General features: G+C 42.4%; 1 long non-coding RNA gene across 1 annotated transcript; it reads right to left on the reverse strand.

Annotated features, from left to right (window-relative positions):
- Window positions 1–1603: 1603 nt before the first annotated feature.
- LOC122739823 lies at window positions 1604–20472 on the reverse strand. The gene is made up of 3 exons (XR_006354681.1): window positions 20252–20472; window positions 15473–15592; window positions 1604–1687 (listed from the first exon to the last, which is right to left on the reverse strand). It is a non-coding gene; the product is annotated as an uncharacterized LOC122739823 (long non-coding RNA).
- Window positions 20473–20920: the final 448 nt, after the last annotated feature.

Below are 20920 nucleotides of genomic sequence, written 5' to 3' on the forward strand. Positions count from 1 at the left end.
GAAGTAATTATTAACTGCTATTAAGAGATAGTATGCTTCATCCAATGTCCAGATAATTGAAAGCTCCCATAACTAGTTTTTTGTGGGTTTTTTTTTGGTGAGGCAATTGGGATTAAGTGACTAGCCCCGGGTCACACAGTTAATAAGTGTCAAGTGTCTGAGAGTGGATTTGAACTCAGGTCTTCCTGATTCCAGGGCCGGTGCTCTATCCACAGCTCCACCTAGCTGCCCCTCCCATCACTATTGTACTGGTTCTGTATAGTAGGCTTATTCAGGCCCTAGAGTGAACTGGTCCAATGAAATGGTTCTAGTAAGTGTGGGGAGAGCCAGACTTTGGGTGTGGCCATTTCAAACTCTTCCCTAATTATAGTACAATCCAGCTGGTTTTTAATGTGAGCTTGTTGTGGTCCTGTCTTGTGTTCTGTATATCCACAGAAAATTTTCTGTCCTACTTCCTAAACTTGTGTTGCCTTGGAAACATCAATAGGCCTGTCCAAATCCAAGCAAAGGGAAATAAAACAAATAATATCATCTTGATGTCTGCCCATTCCACAAAAGCATGTATACTCTAGTTAGAACATGAATGCAAGCTGGGTCTCATGCCCAAGGGATGCAGGACATCCCGACTATATTGTTCACTCATTTATGCCGAGCCAAGGTGGTATTAGGCTTAAAATATCCAGGTAACTGAGGCCAAAGTGTATATCTTGGTCTGAATTACCCATAGCTCCTCTGCTTGTAGACTCAGACCGGAACAGAACTGATGTGACTTTAGAATATAGGCCCTTCATTTGGGAAGAAAGGCTACATAGCCCTTGCATTCCTAAGAGAAGCTATAATAACAATGAATCCCGGAAGATGAAATCTTCAGTGCCATTGGGAAAGGGCACATGATTCTGATTCTAAGCATCTACTGAGACAAGGCTCAGAACTGATTCCCCATTAATAGTCATTTTAGCATAAGGACCAAGGAAAGGCAAAATTGAGAAACAGATAGATATGTCTAGACCCTCACAACTTCTGCAAAATAGTATTTTAGATCAGGGGTTCTAATGGAGGCTCATGAGCTTGCTTCAGATGTTTTAATAATTGCATTTCAATATAGCTAGTGTTCTATGTGATCTGATCTTGTACTTTAAAACATATTTTAAAGATTTTTTTAAAAACCCATATTTTGGGGGAAGGGGTCTTTAGGCTTCACCACACTGCCCAAGAGGCTATGACATATAGCAGATTAAGAACTCTATCTTAGGGGGCCTCTGGTTTTTCAGTGGGGCAGCTAGGTGGTACAGTGGATTGAATACTGGGCCTGAAGTCAAGAAGACTCTTCTTCCTGAGTTCAAATTCTGTCTCAGATATTTCCTAGCTGTGTGACTGTGGGCAACTCACTTTGCCCTGTTTGCCTCAGTTTTCCCATCTGTAAAAAGAGCTGAAGAAGGAAATGACAAATCACTCCAGTATCTCTGCCAAGAAAACTCCAGTTGGGGTCAAGAAGAGTCAGACACAACTGAAAGGACTGAACAACAGCAAGTTTATCGATGTTGTATCTGTATTAGCATGTAAGTCCCTTGAAGGCAGAGATGATTTCATTTTCATCTTTGTTTCCTCAGCATCTAGCACAATGCCTTGCATATAGTAGGCACTTGATAAATATTCTTTGCATTGAATCTCCACCACATTGTTCTTCCTGAAAAGACCATGAAATCTCTGTTATTACACTGCTCCTAAACCTTTGATAATTTCCCACTGCCTATAGTGTGTTGTTTTCTTTGTCCTTCATTCCTAAAGAGGACCATGACATCAGGGTAATGTCATGACTTGCACTGAATTGGATTTAAGTAAGGGAGGGCTGTGCAAGGTCACTAGCCTCACTCTCTCCTCCAGAGCCATCTTGGTCTGATATATATATATATATGTGTATACACACATACACACACACACACACACACACACATATATATATATTAGGATGACTGGAGATGGCCCTGGAAGTTTGAGGCAATCTGGGTTAAGTAACTTGCCCAAGGTTATACAACTATAGGTGTCTGAGGTGGGATTTGAACTCAGGTCCTCACAACTTCAGGGCCAGTGCTCTATCCACTGCACCATCTAGCTGCCCTTATTGCCTATTGGATAAAAGGCCGAACACCTTAGCCTGATATCCAGACTCTCTAATAGTCATAGTACAGTAGCTGGTATTTATATAAAGCTTTAAGGTTTACTGTGAAGTGCCCCTCCCACTCTGAGGAACCCTTATGAGGTCAAAGAAAAATGTGATGAAGACCTGGAGACCCTCATTATTAATGGGGCAAAAAGAGGTAAAATGCTTTCTTTTTTTTTTTTTTTGTGGGGCAATGGGGGTTAAGTGACTTGCCCAGGGTCACACAGTTACTAAGTGTCAAGTATCTGAGGCTGGATTTGAACTCAGGTCCTCCTGGATCCAGGGCCGGTGCTTTATCCACTGCGCCATCTAGCTGCCCCTAAAATGCTTTCTTATATCATTTGAGCCTATAGGTCCTTCAGGTATCACTGTTGCAATTTTACAGATAAGACCAGTGAGATTGAGTTGAAGTGATTTGTCTGTGCTCACATAGCTAGTGAGTGTCAGGGGCATGATTAAAATCCAGGCATTCCTGAACCCAAGTCCAGCACTCTGTGTATATATATATATCAGTTCTCAGGGCCTCGTTCAGGCCTAAATACACTACTTTCTTTATACAAATTCTACCTTCTAGACAGGTTGATTGAGTCACACTTTCCCCCAAATACCTTGTAAATTCCCTGAACCTGTGCTTAAGAACAGGATTGACTCCATGCCTGGAATGTCATTAAACTTTCTGCCTATCAAATCCTTACCCAACCTTGAAGGCCCAGCTCAAATCTCCCTCCCTCCCTGAAGCCTTCCCTTTCGATTGTGCCCATCTCCACACTACTATAGCCCTTGCTATCTCAACCATTAAAGGACAACCATCCTGTTGTCCTTTAGTGAATACTGTCTTGTAGTGTTAGCTCTCTTTTAAATCTATGCCTTGCCTCCCTATGTACTGTAAACTGCTTCAAGGCAAGGATTACATTTCTTGGGCTTCATTTGTATCCCCCCATATCCCCTAGGTCAGTGCTTTGCATGCAGTAGACATTCAGCTCGTGTATTCTGATTGGCATGTTATCTCTGGATCTCCCATCTTCTTGGTTTACTTTGAACCTTCTGTTGGAGGGTGACCTTTTGTCAAAGTAAGACGGTTGTTCAAGTGGCATGCTTTCTGGAGACAATGGGACACGGTGGAAATCCAATTCAACAAATACTTGTTAACTGTTAACCATGTCCTAGACAGCGAGGTGGTAGAATAGATAGTGCTGGGCCTGGAGTCAAGAAGACTTGAGTTCAAATTTGGCCTCAGATAATTACTAGCTGTGTGACCCTGAGCAAGTAACTTAACCTCTGTTTGCCTCAGTTTCCTCATCTATAAAAGAGGCAAGAAGCATTCGTTGTGGTTTTAATTAAGAGTTCTTGAAGAAGAGTGATGGGAAATAAGGCTAGAAAGGTAGTTTGCAGCCAGAATGTGGTGGACCTTACATGCCAAACTGAGGAAGGTGTTTGTTTGTTTTTTATCCTAGAGGCAAAAAATAGGGCAGAACCAAAAGTTTTCGAGCAGAGGAATGGCTGTACTCATTTTGACAGCTTTGTAGAAGAGGGATTGGAGAGGGGAGAAACTAGAAGCAGGGAGACCGATTAGGACCACAATAATTTAGGCCAGAAGTGATGAGGGCTGTTTGCCATTGCCAAAGTCAACAAGCATTGACTAAACACCTACTATGCACCGGGCCACTGCCTAACCATTGGGGATACCATGAAAAACAAAACAAAAACAATCCCTGCTCTCACAGAATTCACATCCAACCGGGGATTCAAAGTACAAATAACTGTATAAATCAGATCTACAAAGGATAAACTGGAGATAATCACAGAGGGAAGGCACTAGCATTAAAGGCCATTGATTGGGAAAGGTTTCTTGGAGAAGGTGATTTGGATGTGTGGAAGAGATGCTACGGAGGTAGAAACATAAAGACTTGGCAAATAGTTGGATATGGGAGTGGGTGGGGTAGGTGAGTTAGAGGGAAGAATTAAGTGAGGAATTTAGGATTGAGAGGATAGTGATATTCTAAATGGAAAGAGGAAATTTTAGGGGAGGCATGGGTTTAGAGAGAAGATAATGATTGTATTTCTTGAATATGTTGAGTTTGAGATTCCATCAAAACATCAAGGTGAAGACATCTAGCAAGGTGTTAGAACATAGGACTGCTACTCATATACCTGGGTTCTAGTACTGAATCACCTTATGCCCTTAGCGAGTCATTTTACTTATTTGTCTCAGGTTCTGTAAAAGGAGACGGTTGGGCTAGCTGGTTTTTTAGGTCTCTTCCAGCCCTAATATTTTATGTAGAGTGGGTTCATATTGATCAGCCAATCCCAGAAATATTGGTTTCCCCCACTAGCTATGATTCTGTGAGTCTAAGGCTATTCATCAAATATTGCTCCTCTCTCAGCCCAACTAAAACCTGATGTTCTACCATTGTGAGATTCACATTTTTGGCTATGGAAAACCTTTTCTTCTTTAAGAATCCTCTCTTAAAATGTGAATACTCCTTTAAAAAAAAAGGTATAAAAATTTGAAACTCATCCTCTAGGACGTTAGAAGGAGTGGGAGGTAAAGTGGGACAATATTGTTGACAGTTAGCTAGAAGAAAGAGAGGGAAAGGAAGCCTTCCAGGGCAATAGGAAGGGGAGCTGGAGAAAGCCAAGCAAATTTCTTCTGCTTGGGGTCAGCCCTTGAGGACTGCTATGCCCAGCAGGAGATGGCCTCCTGTTCTTAGAAGTAAATCAGGCTTAAAGTTTTTATCTTGCCATTTTCTGGAGTGTTTTCTCTGGGTCTGGCCCTATGACAAACCGGAATTGCTCAAAGAACACAGGAAGAGTATAGTGTTCTCCGGGTACCCGGCTGGCTAAGCCATCCGGCAGGTTGGCTTCCAATATTTCCAGTTCTCCTTCACTGAGCTGTGACCCAGACCATTCCATTTCAATAAGAGCTCAGCTCTTGGCTCTGAGGCCGGCTCTGCAACAAAGAGGAACGAGGAATGAGCCCCAGGAGCTCTCACTTGGATGCAAACCGATGGAATCCTTCTTTTGGAGGAAATTGAATTAAAGCTCATTTAACTTCCTGGTTAGTTCCTCTGAAACTGCGCCCTTCGTTTGATGATTCCTGTGGCAGGCTGTCAAATTCCTGGCTGGAAGGGGTCCCATCCACTCTGTAATCAGATTGCAAAGGCTGGTGGGGAGGGCGGGGTAGGGAGAGGAGGTGGCTCCTGGAACGGGAAACAAGCTCATTTCAAGGTGTTAATTTTATTTGTTGCACATTTTGAGGGATTAAATGAGGCAGAGTTTGGATTTGTGGGTGTGTGTTCTGTGAGCCAAAGAGGTATTTTTTAATAAAATTAAGCTCTTTACATAAAGCAGCTTTAAAACACAGACTAATTCTCAGAGTAGCAACATGGAGCAGTAGGCTAATGTTCTTCCTGTTATTCCCATTTTATACTTGGGAAAACCTGGACAAAGAGGCCCTATAGCTGGCCTGAGGTCTCAAAGAAAAATAATCACGCAAAGGTCTAAGATCCCTGATCAGTACCTTTGCCAAGACCCCACTCTCTAGCCTCAAAACACCCTGATCTAGTGCCCTGTCCTCTCTCTAACTCCCATCTACTTCCACATGCTCTTTCACAGCTCCCTGAAGAATTCAGGGACTGCTAGGATCCCTTGATTGCCCAGGTTATAAAGGTCCCAAAGACTGTATCTTTCTGATACCAGAATTGGGTTCTGAGAATCAAACAATCAACAAGCATTTCTTAAGCGCCTACTATTTGCTAGGCATTGTGCTGGGAACTAAGGATACAAGTGTGAAATGGCCTCTGCCCTCAAGGAGTTTACATTCTAAGGGGACAAAAAATGACAAGATGTTATGATTGATCAGATGTAGGGGATGAAGGAGAAGGAAAATTGGACCTTCTTTCTTTGTTTTTGGCAAGGCAATTGGGGCTAAGTGACTTGCCCAGGGTCATACAGCTAGTAAATATCAAGTGTCTGAGGTTAGATTTGACCTCAGATCCTCCTGTCTCCAGGGCTAGCACTCGGTAATGAATGAAATGAAATGCTGGAGACTTACTGTAGGAAAGCTCCAACATGAGGAGAGGGCCTCTGAGGGCAGGACCATGCGTCTTTTCTTTGGCATCAGGAAATGATGTTTGCTTGTGGGAGGAAGAAGGGAGAGGCTGGCACGCTGGCTCACTCTTTCCTGAGGACTCTGGTGGAAAAGGGAGCTACAAATGCACTCTCCCTTTAATAGATAGAGGAATCTAGGCCTTTCTCTCTCTCTTTTAGAAATTCTTATTCTTCTTAATAAATGCTTAAAAATCTAACTCTTGCTAAAGCTTATAATTTATTGGCGACCACTCATTAGATATTTTAGACAGTATAGCTAGAATTTTAGCCCCTTACAGCTCTATCCACTATGCTACCCAGCTGCCCCTGGGTTTTTTTGTTTTGTTTTGTTTTGTTTTGTATTTTGTTTTGTCTTGTTTTCTATGAGAGTACCCATGTACTTTATTTTAGGAGGCTTGAAAAATTCTACTGTGAAAAAAAAATTTTTTTTTTTTGCATTTTACACAGAAATGGCTGATCACACCCTTGATCTTGACATGACCCATAAATATTTTACTTCTAGGATCAAGAACCCTAAAATTGTTCTATCTGACCAGGCAGCTTGATGATGCAGTGGATAGACTTTTAGGTCTAGAGTCAGAAAGACCAGAATTAAAATCTAGCTTCATATTCTTTTTTTTTTTTTTTTGCAGGGCAATGAGGGTTAAATGATTTGCCCAGGGTCACACAGCTAGTAAGTGTTGTATCTGAGGCCGTATTTGAACTCAGGTCCTCCTGAATCCGGGGCTGGTGCTCTATCCACTGTGCCACCTAGCTTCATATTCTTACTAGCTGTGTAGCCCTGGACAAGTCACTTAAACCTCTCTCAGACTCAATTTCCTCATCCACAAAATGGGGGAAATAACAGCACCTACCTCAGAAGTGAAGTAGTAGCAGAGTTCCCTTTCCAATCCTCCCCACCCCCTACCTCCTATCTTTCCAGTTCTCCCTGTACTTTGCTCCTCTTAAATCTATTTCTCATTCTCACTGTCACCTCCAAGGCATCAATCCCTCCATGTTTTCCCTACACCATCGTCTCTGTGATGGTTCAAGATTCTCCCTTCCTAATCTTGACCCTATGCTTAACCGTTTCAACTTTACATGTCCTCTACTCCCAATCCTTCCCCCCTTTGACCTATTGACTCTTTTTTTGGTGGGGTGAGGAAATTGGGGTTAAGTGACTTCCCCAAGGTCACACAGCTAGTTAAGTGTCAACTGTCTGAGGCTGGATTTGAACTCAGGTCCTCTTGAATCCAGGGCCGGTGCTCTATCCACTGCACCACCTAACTGCCCCACCCATTGTCTCTTACCTTACCAAACCCTAGTGCTGGACTTCCCCTATCATCTTTCTCCTTTCTTCTTTCTCATATGCTGTTCAACCTTGCCAGACACAGTCAAGCAACTGAACTGATTTGGTTCATGATTAATTTATGCTATTTTTTTCAACTGGGCCCCTACAAAAGCAAGGAAATCCTTTATTCATCCATAATTAACTCTGTCCAAACCCCTATGACAGTTTTTCCAAACTGTCTCTTCTCTCCTTGAGCCTCTCCTGCCCTCCCTCTCAACAAAGGACCTTGCTCCTCCTTGGCTGATAATAGAAGCCATTCAGCTCCCTTCTCCCCTACTCTATGTCTCAAAACCTCTTCTCATCATTCCTAATTCTCTCCTTTATTCTAGTCTCTGATAAAGAAGTTTAACCCTTCTCCTTGCCAAAGCCCATTTGATCCCATCCCCTCCTGTCTCCTCCGACAGATTGTCTCCATGGTCAAAATTCTCCCACTTCTAATCTTCAGACTTTATCTTCTCACTCCATCACTGCTGCCCCCAAACATGTCCAGATCTCCCCTTACATTTGAAAGCTTCAGTTCACCCTGCCATTCCCCTGAATCTATTGCCTCCATTCCTCTTCCTTTTCACAGCCAAGCTCCTAGGAAAAGCTGCCTGCATTCCTTGTCTCCACTTCCTCTCCCCTCATTTTCACCTCCTTGCAGTCTAGTCTCTGGCTTCCTCACTCCACTGCAACTGCTCTCTTTAAAGTTATCAGTCATCTCTTAATTGTTAAATCCCTTGGCCTTTCCTCAGGCTTCATCCTTCTTGGACTCTCAGTATCTGATGCTGTTGTCCATGCCTACCTCTTGGGTATTTGCTCTTCTCCAGAATTTCATTACACTGATCTCTCTTGGCCTTCCTTCTACATGTCTGGCCGTTCCTTCGTCATTATCCCCTAACTATGGATAGGGACCAGGGCTTTGTGCTGGACTCTCCTATCTTTTTTTCTTATACCCTCTCTCTGGGTGATCACATCAGCTCCCATGGGTTCCACTATCATCTCTATGCAAATGACACCTACATCTATATATACAGACCTAGAGAGCTTCATTTTCTCATAGTTGTTCATTCATCCAACTCTTCATGACCCCATTTGGGGTTTTCTCAGCAGAGATATTGGAGTGGTTTGCCATTTCCTTCTCTAGCTCATTTTACAGATGAAGAAAATGTAGCAGAGAGGGTTAAATGACTTGCCCAGGGTCATGGCTAGTAAATGGCTGAGGCCAGATTTGAACTCAGGAAGATGAGTCTTCCTGACTTCAGGCCCAGCTGCCCAATTTCTCAACACCACATGCCTATTTGACATTTAGAACTGGTTATCTCCTAGATATCTGAAACTTAACATGTCCAAAAGAGAATTCCTTTTCTTTCTCCCAAAACCATCCCTTTTCCTAACTTTACATTTTCTGTTGAGGGCACCATCACTCTCCTTGCCCAATTTTGTAACCCCTGAGCCATACCTACCCTTTCACTCTCCCTCACTCCTTATATTCAATAAGAATCCCAAGGGGCAGCTAGGTGGCGCAGTGGATAGAGCACCAGTCCTGGAGTTCGAGGGACCTGAGTTCAAATATAGCCTTAGACACTTGATACTTACTAGCTGTGTGTCCCTGGGCAAGTCACTTAACCCCAATTGCCTCACCCCAAAAACCCAACCAAACAACCAAACAAATGACAAAAAACCCCAATAAGAATCCCAAGATCGCACATTTTAATTCTGCTTTGAATGTCTCTTTTACATCTGTCCCCTTCTTTCCATTCACACATCCACTATCTCAGCTCAAACCCTTATCATCTTTCAGCTGAACTACTACAACAGCCTCCTAATTAGTCTCCCTGCTTCAAGTCTCTTCCTCTTATGTTCTATCCTTCACCAAGCTGCTGATGGGACATTCCGGAGACCCAGGTCTGGCTGTGTCAGTCTAGCTCAAAATTCCGCCTAACTCCCTATTACCTCTAGGAGAAAATATAAGTGCTTCCATTTGGCATTTAAAGCTCTTCATAATCCGAATCCAACCTACCTTTCCAGGCTAATTACACACGACACTCCTTCACACATTCTTCATTCCAGTCAAACTGGCCTGCCTGCTGTTCCCCATAAACAACATTCCATCTCCTGTCCCCAGCCTTTGCACAGACTGTTACCATACTCTCTCCTCACTTCTACCTCTCACATTTCCAACTTCCTTATATGAATCCTTTCCTGATTCTCCAGCTGCTAGTACCCTCTGAAATGACTCTGCATATTTTAAAATTTTACTTATCTGTTTACCTGTTGTTTCCTTCAATAGCAAGAAACATCCTTGAGGACAGGGAATATTTCTAGCAGTGTCTGGAACATAGTAATTATTAAGTGCATGTTGATTGATTGATTGTTGGTTGATCAGGGTCTCATTATTAAAAAAAAAAAAGAAAGACTTATAGCCTTACTAAAGGTTTATTTGTATATAGTCTCAGGGCTTCACAAGACAAATTAGGGTCCTTGATGTTTCCCTAGGTGTGTATATCAGAGACTGTCTCTTTCTATTTATGTCTCTGACTTTTTCCTTCCTCTCACTGTTTAACCATTCTTCTAGACAGCCACATCCCATTCAGACTCACATTCTAACTAATCTTTCCCAATAATAACCTGCAATATTCTGGTTCTTTAAATTTCTACTTCTCCCATTCTTTCTTTTTTTTTTTTTTAGTGAGGCAATTGGGGTTAAGTGACTTGCCCAGGGTCACGCAGCTAGTAAGTGTTAAGTGTCTGAGGCTGGATTTGAACTCAGGTACTCCTGACTCCAGGGCCAGTGCTCTAGCTACTGCGCCATCTAGCTGCCCCCTACTTCTCCCATTCTTAACCAAGACAAATCAGAGGAGGTAGTGTGCCATATAGGAAAATCCCTAGACAGGAAATCAGGAGGACCTGGGTCCTAACCCTAATCCTAGCTATGTGGCTATGGGCAAGTCACTTCCCCCTCTGGGAGTCAGTTTCCCCACAGGGACAATGACTACCACTGGAATGAATGATCTTTAGGTTCCTTTAAGACAGAAAAGTCCTCAAGTTCGCAGTCTTGGGCAACTTTTCATTATGCCAAATAATTGAAGCTTGTGTGACCTCATAAGTAAGGAAGGCTAGGAATGGAGCTCTGTTTGGGGCTGGTTTCTTGCCCTTCTAAGTCCTCCAGGAAAGGTTCGAATTGTTCTATGGATTTCTGAGAAATTGCCCAAATGTGTTTTGTTCAGTCCAAACTTGTCTGCTTGTGAAACACAAATCTACCAGAGGGGCATCACATGGGTAGCTTTCATTACCTGTAGATCTAGCTTTATGTAATTGGATGTCCTCTGAAGTTGCACGTAAACTGAATTTTAAAGAATCAAACTAAATGTAAATTATCTAGGGGAACTTTTTTTTGGGGGGTGAGGCAATTGGGGTTAAGTGACTTGCCCAGGGTCACACAGCTAGTAAGTATCAAGTGTCTGAGGCCGGATTTGAACTCAAGTCCTCCTGAATCCAGGGCCGGTGCTTTATCCACTGCACCGCCTAGCTGCCCCTATGCTTCCTTCTTTAAAAAAAAAAAAAGTTCTGGTGCAGCTGGGTGGCACAGTGGATAAAGCACCGGCTCTGGATTCAGGAGGACTTGAGTTCAAATCCGGCCTCAGACACTTGACACGTACTAGCTGTGTGACCCTGGGCAAGTCACTTAACCCCAATTGCCCAGCAAAAAAAAAAAAAAAAAGAAGGAAGCATAATGTGAATGTTTTTTGTGTGTGTGTGAGCAAACTATCTTCTCATATTGTGAATAACCACCCCCAAACTGACCTATAACATGAGTTTGGATTATGGCATATTGGGTTTGCTTAAACTGGGATCCACAGGTATAGAAGTCACTCTTCAGCTTTGATCTATTCAGTGCTCATTCTCTTATTTCTCCCTTTTATACCTCACCACATATCATCCCTCAAAGCTATCCACTTACAACCCTAATCACAACCCCCAGAAGGAGTATGAATCCTAGCTTTAACATTAACTTAGGGGGCGGCTAGGTGGCGCAGTAGATAAAGCACCGGCCCTGGACTCAGGAGGACCTGAGTTCAAATCCGGCCTCTGACATTTAACACTTACTTGCTGTGTGACCCTGGGCAAGTCACTTAACCCCAATTGCCTCACTAAAAAAACAAAACAAACAAAACAAAAAATACCCAAAAAACCCCCATTAACTTAGCCTATGTCTTCAGCCAAGGCATTTAACTGCACTGTCTCAGTTCTTTCATCTATAAAATGGGGAAATGATATTTCCAATATTTCCCTTACAGGGTTGTTGTCAGGAAAGTACTAAGTAAACCTTAAAAGTACAGACCAAGCTGTGATGTATTATTAGGGAGGGATAGGACAAAGATCAGTATTCTTTCCAGACATTTCCAGCCAGTATAGTTATTGCTATTTACATAGAGCAGAAGAGCATGGGCTATTAAAAGTTTCCTCATCATTATTACTCAGGGCCTTTTCTATTTTAGGAGGCGGGGTCCTGGAGATATTTGCCTAGCCAGGTATGTTATGTTAAGATCTTAGAGCTAAAATAGTTTCCTTTTTTTTTTTCTTTTAGTGAGGCAATTGGGGTTAAGTGACTTGCCCAGGGTCACACAGCTTGTAAGTGTTAAGTGTCTGAGGCCGGATTTGAACTCAGGTACTCCTGACTCCAGGGCCGGTGCTCTATCCACTGCGCCATCTAGCTGCCTCCCCCCAATCCCTTTTTTAAAGAGTCACTTGCCCTTCTCTAAACGTGTAGAATAATTAGGGTCTCCGGAATGTCCCATCAGCAGCTTGGTAAAGGATAGAACATAAGAGGAAGAGACTTGAAGCAGGGAGACTAATTAGGAGGCTAATTAGGGACACACAGCTAGTAAGTATCAAGTGTCTAAGGCTATATTTGAACTCAGGTCCCTCGGACTCCAGGGCTGGTGCTCTATCCACTGCGCCACCTAGCTGTCCCTAAGATAGAACCTCAACTGAAGAAAATAGCTAAGGTACACTAACAGATTGAAAGAGAAGACTGAAAGAACTATAGCCCTTTGCTATAGGGGAGAGGCTTTTTAACCCATGGATGGTAAACAGAATTTGTTAACAGAGATATGGTCCTCTTTGTAGGGGAAAATTTTTATTAACCACAGTATTCCTAGTAGATGTTAGATAGGGCATTATACATATACACACACTTTTTTGTATGTATTACAATTCAGGTGATCCTGAAGATAGCTGAATAGTTGAAGAGCAGCTAGAGTAGTAATATGATGCCCAGTGGGAAGCAGCTAAGAGGCAATGCCGGTCAGGCAGTAGTGGAGAGCAATCCCTGTTAGGCTGCTATGCGGTACACTGGATAGGGTGCTAGGCCTGCAGATAGAAAAACCTGAGTGCAAATTAGGCCTCAGATACTTACTAGCTACGTGTCCCATGGCAAGTCACTTAACCTCTGTCTGCCTTGTTTTCCTCACACAAATCCTTATTGGTCCAAAAGAAAGAAATCCATGATACTCCCAACACGCACTCTTCACCAGGGGACCACGCTCTAACAACTGTTACTGTTTAACACCCTTTGGACAGTTTCTTCACCAACTTCATTAAATGCTTCCTTCTGCCTTATAGACCAATAGTTATTAGTATTCTGCCCTCAAATTATATTTTATTTACCTACTTGTATAAATGCTGTATTCCCCCAATAGACTATAAATCCCTTGGGGGCAAGGATTATTTCTTTTTGCTTTGTTTGGTCTTTGTATTACAAGTGCCTAGCACACCATAGGCTCTTAAAAATGTTTGCTGGATTGGAACATTTGCATTATTTACCCTACTTAGTGAGTGACTCAGTTGGGCTGCTTAGAGAATGAAGCAAACCATGTCCCCAGAGGGGTCCAGCAATAAATTATTAGTGGAGTGTAGATCTGTATGCCCCCAAGCAAAGGGTCTGCCAGGAGATAGCCAACTCTATGTAACTATGCAACCGTGAAAACACAAAGCTGCCATTTTTTACCAAGAAATCTTCGTCTCAATAACATGTAGATTGCATTTCTTGACTGCTAGACCAGCAAATCTGTGGGTACTGTGTAAGCTATAAAAAGAAGAGGGTTGTTTTCTCTCTTTTTTTTTTCTTCTAGGATTGAGGCATTCATTATCTGGGATGCCAGCAGGGAAGGAGTATTTGTAGATCAGTCCATAGTCATACATGTCGCATTATTAGCCAGTGAGACACATGCTTGCTGATAATTATATAAGCCTCTCCATGCCAATGTGTGGCCAGTAACTGTCCTGAGCAGGTATTTGGATATTCCCAGGGGCTAGGAGGTGCAAGCCCTGTAGCCGTCATGCTGACTTAGCACAGGAAGAATGGACAGCCTCAGAGCAAAGGCAAAGAAATGGAAGAAGAAAAAAGCTGTTTTTGGGGTACTTGAACAACAGATTGATTTTTCTATCTGAGCTACTGTGAGATAATGAACATGTAACTGGTGTTCTCTAGTTGGACAGAAATCACCGAAGTGAACTAACTGATTCTGTTGGCAAGGGTATTTATAATAGTTTAGTTTAAAAAAAAAATGCTCTTCTACATGTGATCAGAAAGGACCTCATGAAGATGGTATTCGTTTCTATTTCCTTATGGCCACTAGCTTACCATATTTTGATAATGCTCTAAATTATAGGACACACAAAAACTGGTCTTTAATTATAGGGTACTTTAATAGGGATTGCTGGCAAATACCATAGAATTAAGGGGAGCCACTAATGAAATACACCATCCTTTTATCTGTTCTTGGATGGCAGCTTTTAAAGTACAATTAGCACTAGACAAGATATTTATTTAGGACTTTATCTCAGTTATTCATTCCATCTCCAAATGAGCATCATACTTCCAACTGCTTTCTATTCTTTCACACATATTTTCTCATCCTCAATCAGCTTTTATTTTCCCCATTAGACTCTAGCAGGCTACAAGATATCTCTCCCAGAGTTGGTGCTCAGAGGAAGCAAGATATCCTTCAGTCCACCCTAATATTTTCTCCTTGTTGGAAGAGGAATAGAATAGATACAATCACATTATAATTATTCTAATATTTCCCATCAAAGGAGTCATCTGAAAAACAGCTCTAGGCTCTAGGGCCACACCTTTAACCCGGGGACACTAGGTCTGTCCCATCACAGGACCATGCTATCCCCAGGTAGGAAGACTTCTTCTTTTTTTTTTTTTTAAGGCAATGCGGGTTAAGTGACTTGCCCAGGGTCACACAGCTAGTAAGTGTCAAGTGTCTAAGCCCGGATTTGAACTCAGGTACTCCTGAATCCAGGGCTGGTGCTTTAACCACTGCGCCATCTAGCTGCCCCGGTAGGGAGACTTCTATTTTCTTTTGTTGTTCATGAATGGTGTCCTTGGGTGCCCTAGGATGTTCATTCTCCATAGACCAGGGGAGATTAAGAATGATTAAACTATAGTTGGTTTACTTGTGTATGTTTGGTTAAATAAATGGACTGTGCTGATAATGTCGATTGATCCCTTATGGATCAATGAGCTGAAGTCTATGCCTCTGTTGCCAGTGCAATTCAAAAAAAAGGTAGACCGAGGCATGTATTCTCCAAGCAAGATAGCAACTTACTAAGAGGGCACAAACTTATTAATAAAGGGATCAATGACTTACCTCAATTTATGCCAAAGGCCCCAAGATGAAGACTTAACTCATTTTTATAAGGCAAGAACAAAAACATAACAGGGTGGGTGATATCATGGGGTTATGGACAAAATGATTAGTTACATAGCTGAGGAATGGGCAACAATATGATTGGTTAGAAGTTGGGAACAAGGGGCTAGCAACAACTTCCTCCTTCCCTCTTGAGACTAAGAAGAGTACACTGTTTGCATCTACCTGCAAGATCAGACTTCTCTGGATAGCAAACCAGACATTCTTGAAGAATAGCTTCATGGTGTAAAGATACTGGACAAGACTCCCTGGTATCCACCCCCATCCTGCAAGGATAGCAGAATTCTGTGAAACAAGAACAGAACAGTGATAAGAAAGAGGACTGGATTTCTAAACTTAGCTCATTACATTCCAGCTGAATTTCTGCACCAACTTCAGAGACAAAGAACCATGGTTGAGGGAATTACAGGACAAAATCTATTGATTATAAATAGGTTCAATAAAAAAATAATACAGACTCAATATAATCTTCTCACACCAAACCCACCCAGTCCACTTGTCAATGTGTACTCTTGGTCACAAAATATATGAGGGTGAAAGCATGTCTGAATCAGTGGAAATCCCAGACCAGTAGATTTTTAATAAGGTCATCATATATAGATAGCACATTACATCATCAATGGGAAATGGATGAGGTTTGAACCCTTCTAAGGTCCAAAGCAAGAGGGACCAACTTTACCCACCTAAGTTTTATTTTTCACACCTGTACTTAGAGAGAGTAACAATAGCAATATTGACCTATTGGTAAGGATTTTGAGGTGATTAGTTTAAAATGAACATGGCATGTAAGAGGGCCAAATAATTAGTGGGAAGATGAATGCTTTAAGAATGGTAAGCAGGGGCAGCTAGGTGGTGCAGTGGATAGAGCACCGGTCCTGGATTCAGGAGTACCTGAATTCAAATTTGGCCTCAGACACTTAACATTTACTAGCTGTGTGACCCTGGGCAAGTCACTTAACTCCAATTGCCTCACCAAAAAAAAAAAAAAAAAAGAATGGTAAGCAGATGGAGTTACTTAGAATGGAGAAATAATGCAAAGATGTGGTACAACTATGATTGTTAACAGTACTAATTCTAGTAATATGTGAGTGCCTTAGAAAAAGACGTCCAAACAAACTCTTCAAGACACCCACTATTCTAAGACTGTTGTCATAACTAATATAACTGTGATCCAATGGAAGTTAAAAAAAAAACTGTCTCTCTAAGCCTCTTTGTAAACAGAAAAGGAAGGAAAGAATGACTCTTAAGAGCTAGCATGGGTTCACCAGGAATAATGTCAAATTTACTTCATTTGCTTTTTCATTAGGGTTATTAGACTAGGTAGTTACATAAAATACTACAGACACAGCATTGCTGGATTTCAGGAGCATTTAACACAGACACTTATGATATTCATGTGCTCAAGTCAGAAAAATGTGGGGTAGATGGTAATATGGTCAACAGTTGGCTGAATAGTGTAGCCAGGGGCATCTAAGTGGTGCAGTGGATAGAGCACTGGCCCCGGAGTCAGGAAGACCTGAGTTCAAATCCGGCCTCAGACACTTGACACTTACTAGCTGTGTGACCCTGGGCAAGTCACTTAACCCCAATTGCCTCACAAAAACAAACAAACAAACAAACAAACAAACAAACAAACAGTGTAGCCAGAGTGCAGAATAATTTCAGCTTGGAAGGAGGTCTCTAGTGGTGTAATGGTGGAAGGCTGTGTCCTCCACCTTATGAGGTTCAACATTTCAATGAAAGATTCAGATGAAGATATAGATGATGCACTTACAAAATGTGCACATGAAAAGGAATTAAAATAGCAAATGCATTTGATTACCAATTATAATCCAACAAGGCTATAAGGCTGGACCTAAACTGACATGGTTAACTTTAAGAGAAATCAATATAAACTCCTATATCTGCAAAATTACAAGATAGGAGAGACTTGGCTTAACAATACTTTATATGAAATAGACTAGAATTTTAATGGATTGCAGGTTCAATAGAGCTCAAAAGTGTGATGATGTGACTATCAAAATAATGCAACCTTTGCTGCATTAATAGAGTTGGAGTGTCTAGAACAAGGGGGTTAATAATCCCACTGTACCCCTCATTATTCAGATTACATATGGAGTGTTATGTTCACTTCTGGGGGCCAGATTTTAAGTAGGTAATTGACAGACTAGCCTTTGCATATGGTGATATGTCTCAAAACCATGTTGCATAATGAGGAATGGTAGACAGAACTAGGGGTATTTTGTTATTGTTGTTCAGTTGTTTTAGTCATGTCCCACTCTTCCTGATCCTGTATGGAGTTTTCTTGGTAAAAATACAGGAGTGATTTGCCATTTCCTTTTCCAGTGGATTAAGGTGACTAGGGTTAAGTGACTGCCCAGGGTCACACAGCTAGTAAATGTCTGAGGCTGCATTTGAACTTAAGTCTTCCTGACTCCAGGCCCAGCACTTTATCCACTGAGCCATCTAAGCTGCCTCCCAACAGAACTAGGAATGGTTAGCTTGGAAAAGAGGCAGGCAGGAAGGCAACAAGCATTTATTAAGCACTTACTATGTGCCAGGTGTTATGTTAAATTCTGGAAATACATATAGAAGGAAAAGGAAAGACAGAACTCCTACCCTGAAGGATCTAATGGGGGGAAACTTAGACATAAGAGGCAGCTGGAAATGGAGGGGAGTGGAGAGAAAGACTAATACACATATGGGGCATGGTGACATATTTGGGAGAGTTAAATGGGAGAGAAATGGAGACTGACTGGCTTGGATCCCTCCCCAAAATGCAGTCCTTGAGAAGAACTCAATAGTGGAAGAAGTGAGCCAGAGGAATAGAGAGATATTCCAGGGTAAGCAGACCCCAGGTACTGAGGGAAGTTCTAGGATGAGAAGGCACTTGAGATATGCTGGTGAAGTCTGACGAGTGAGAAGCAATTCAAGTTCTACTGAAGTTTTCCAAAAGTCTTACTCATGATGTGAGCCTCATGCTGGTTTGGAGGTGCCCTGGGATTTTCAAAGGCTGTGCTGATGGGAAACATGATCTTGAAGGTTCCCCTGAACTAAAAAGACTTAGAGTATGGTTCCAAGAACGGACTGTGTATAACTGTTATCTGATAACCAGACTGGGGCAACTAGGTGGCACAGGGGATAGAGCACTGGTCCTGGAGTCAAAGGACCTGAGTTCAAATCTCACCTCAGACACTCACTAGCTGTATGACCCTGGACAAGTCACTTAATTGCCTTAAATATCCAGGACCATCCAGTCTTCCTGATGTCACGGTCCTCTTTGAGAATAAAGGACAAAAGGACAAACTGCAACAATGACCGGACTAATTAAGTTCAGAGAGGCTCATTATCAGTTGATGATTTTTTTTCAACCACAACTACTCTTGATGACCATCTATCTACCAAGTTACAAAACAGAAGTTGTCATCTCTATGGGCGGAGGGAGGGTCTATACTGAGGAGCTTTATTTGTTCAGTCACTTTTCAGTTGGGTTCTGACTCTTCATGACCCCATTTGGGGTTTTCTTGGCAAAGATACCGGAACAGTTTGCAATTTCCTTCTCCAGTTCATTTTACAGATGCGGAAACTAAGGCAAACAGGGTTAAGTGACTTGCCCAGGGTTACATAGCTAGTAAGTATCTGAGACTGGATTTGAACTCAGATCTTCCTGACTCTAAATCTGGTACTCTGTCCACTGTGCCACTTAGCTGCCACCCATATCCAATCAGACACCAAGTCTTATTGATTCAACCTCCAGAACACATCTCATGTTCTCTCTCTACTCACACGAGAACCACTCTCATTTAGGTCCTCATCATCTGTGTCCTTGAATGTTACAACAGTCTTCTAATGGCGACGTCCTCGCCTTGACTCTCCCTCTCCCTTCTCCCGTCCGCTCTTCACCCAGCAGTCAAAGGGGTTTTTCTAAAGCATGGGTCTGCTTATCAATTTCACTGCTTCCTCCAAAGCTCTGCTTAAGTAACACCTCTTACATAAGGCTTTTCCCCATCCCCTCAACTTTAGTGTTCTTCCCCTGAAATAACTTTCTCTGTTTCATGTGCATACTTATATGTGCACGTGTTGTCTCCTAATGTAGACTGTAAACTTTTTGAGGGTAGGGTCTGTTTCATTATGGTCTTTGTATCCCCAGTGTCCAGCCCAGTGACCAGATCAAGTTAGAGTGTGAGCTCTTTGATGTCAGTGACCATGTCTTATATTTCTTTGGACCTAGGGCTGTACTGAAGGCAGTGAGTAGGGGAAATAGTTTTAAATTTTCAATGTGAACCTTTACACTTGGAAAATTAGGAAATGCTCCAAATCAATGTTTGATTTATCATTTTCTTTATCATCACTGTCCAGCCTTTAACAAAGCAATGGAGAAAATGTTGATAATGCAGATTAAACTTAAAAGTGTGGCCTGCATGATTTTTTTTTCACAGACCCACTTATTAACATACCCCTTCTTGCATCCCAAGGGTCCCTCCTAGCAATAGTGTTTTGTACAGGCTTGGTGCTCAATAAATATTTCATCAATTGACTAATATATGTATAATAAAGATGCATTCCAGTGATGTGTGTACTTTCAATGCTGACTCAGTGTTATTTAAAGAAAGAAAGAAACCTTCTGCTGTGACCTCACCCATCTAAGGAAGTCAGAGCTTTGAACTCTCAATCTAATTGCTGGGGGAGAGACAGAGACACAGAGAGAAGAAACAGACAGATGAGAGAGATATAGAGACAAAGAAACACACAGGGAGACAGAGACAGACAGACACGAGAGAGGCAGAGAAATAGAGATGAGAGAGAGACAGAGATGGTACAGATCACACACACACACACGCACACGCACACAGAGAAAAGAAAGAGAGAAAATGAGAGAGAGAGAGAGAGAGAGAGAGAGAGAGAGAGCGAGAGAGAGAGAGAGCACTCTGAGCCACGACTCACCCTGAGCACAGATGTTCAATCCCGCATCTGTTCATTGGGTGGGAGCAGGCGGAAGGCGACTCCAAGTCAGCCCCTGTGCAAATGTGAAGCCCATTCAGGGAATTAATGTGAGAACCCGAGTTCTCGCTAATGCTTGAATGAAGAGCGCCCCTTCCTGACCTCGCCATTGACCGGTGTCCTTCCCCCACCTCCTCCTGCTCTCATTTTAAAGGGATGATTGACACCCCGTCTCCTGCTCGGTTTGACTAATTGGTTTATCGCTCCCTCCTTCCCCTTTGCGCCCCCTCCCTACCTCCCTAGTTCCGCTGCCTTGAAGATGCCCTAGCATCGCCTACTATTTTAAGAACCAAAATTCCCTGTCGGCATGGCAACTTCCGGGGCCGCGCCTTTTCTTGTAGGTTGCTGCTTAGATATATGGAAATGTGCCTTTCACCAAGAGCTCCCAGTCATTCTCACTTAGTATGGATGCGGTTTATAAGCCGGACTAGGCACTCCGGGAACTGGCCGCCCACATAGGCCAGGAGATGGACTATAGGAGGAAAAGATCAGGTGTTCTCAGATCTTCTGTATTTCACACGGTGAAGATTTTGGGATGTGGAGTGGGAAGCAGAGAACTTATGAATTTACTTTTTTATTAATAGAAAACCCGATGAATTTAGAGTTCCTGAG

Source organism: Dromiciops gliroides, chromosome 2 (assembly GCF_019393635.1).
Source record: "Dromiciops gliroides isolate mDroGli1 chromosome 2, mDroGli1.pri, whole genome shotgun sequence".
Classification (NCBI taxonomy): domain Eukaryota; kingdom Metazoa; phylum Chordata; class Mammalia; order Microbiotheria; family Microbiotheriidae; genus Dromiciops; species Dromiciops gliroides.